The following is a 1,490-nucleotide window of genomic DNA, read 5'->3' as shown; positions in this document are numbered from 1 at the left end:
GCATCACTGAGAGTTTAGTGAAAATGCAGAATCTCAGGCCTCACTCCAGACCGAATCAAAATCTTCAATAAGATCCCTGGGTGATTCATAAGAACATTCAAGTTTGAAAAGTGCTGCTGTAGACCACTGCCAGAGTGGAATCCAACCCTCCAATTTTTCTGTATTTCCTAAGAATTTGCCACTTCTTCTTTTTGAGACAGGATCTCGCGCTGTTATCCAGGCTAGAGTGCAGTGGCATCATCATAGCTCACTGCAATCTCAAACTCCTGGGTTCAAGTGACCCTCCTGCCTCAGACTCCCAGGTAGCTGGGTCTACAGGTGCACGCCACCACACCTGGCTATTTTTTCTGTTTTTTTATAGAGACAAGGTCTGTATTCCTCAGGCTGGTCTTGAATTCATAGCCTCAAGTGATCCTTCTGCCTCAGCCTCCTAAAGTGCTAGGATTGCAAGCATGAGCCACTGTGCCTGGCCCCACTTCTTATCTTCTAATCCTGCCACATATAACTTTTAATTTTTACTTTTTCTGAATTTGCTTTACTAGCTGTAGTGGGTTTTCTCTGCCTGCTATAGACATAGTTGTGTCCTTTTTCCTTTTTACTCCATGGCAGAAGACAACAGAATCCAGGCCCAAGAGGATTGAGGGTAAAGAGAAGGCAGCAGACCCATTTCCATCTATGCCTTTGTGTCTCTAGGAAATAGTTGTTTCCAAAGCTACATCATGCATAACATTCAAGATATTTTGCCTATAAGACATCCTCAATCATATACACAAAAAGAGAAGGACTTGACACTTTTCTTTTTTTCTTTAATTTTATTTCAGAATATTACAGGAGTACAAACGTTTTGGTTACATAAATTGCTTTTGTACCATTTGACCCTTTTTCTTTTTGTACCATTTCAAATCCTGTCTTCTTACTGAGGCTAATGTTCTATCCCTTCCTTGGAGTCTTCCACAACTAGTCCCCATTATTATTATTTTTTTTTTGTCATTCCTGAGACATGGTACACCACACAGTTGAACACTTAATTTTTATTCTATCTTCTAGTCTTACATAATTGCTTCATGTGTCCTCCAACAGGAATGTAAACTTCTTCAAGTTAGAGTCTATATATTGAACACTAAACCTAGCACAAAGTTAGAGTCTGTATCTTGAACACTAAACCTAGCACAAAGTTGTAGATTACATAGTAGGTGCTAACTATAAAAGATTGTTGATTTATACCAGTCAGGTTCTATATCTTTAAGGACTACCTATTCTCAAAGAACTACTCTTAGGGAGATGAGCAGAATTCCATCAGGAAGCTGTGTTTTTTCCCTCCAAAATAAGAAGATAAGAGTTAGAAAGAAATGTATGGGCATAGGGTGGGAGCTATGTGTATAGGACACATATCTATTTAATCATTCTCTCAGTTAGGTTTTCGACCTGTCTCTATTGGCTCCTTTCTTTTTGCTTACATACGTAAATCTCTTCCATCTTTAAAAATCCTT

The 1,490-nt window shown here is 38.9% G+C and overlaps 1 protein-coding gene across 1 annotated transcript in view; it reads left to right on the top strand.

Annotated features, from left to right (window-relative positions):
* Nucleotides 1-1,490, top strand: part of SLC38A9 (solute carrier family 38, member 9) — a 98,764-nt gene that overhangs the window by 40,897 nt on the left and 56,377 nt on the right. The gene's annotated exons all lie outside the window — the stretch shown is intronic.

This window comes from Propithecus coquereli, unplaced genomic scaffold, assembly GCF_000956105.1.
Source record: "Propithecus coquereli isolate 6110/MARCELLA unplaced genomic scaffold, Pcoq_1.0 Scaffold47, whole genome shotgun sequence".
NCBI lineage: Eukaryota > Metazoa > Chordata > Mammalia > Primates > Indriidae > Propithecus > Propithecus coquereli.
Note: the sequence above shows the minus strand (reverse complement) of the source record. Positions and strands in the feature narration are given on the sequence as shown.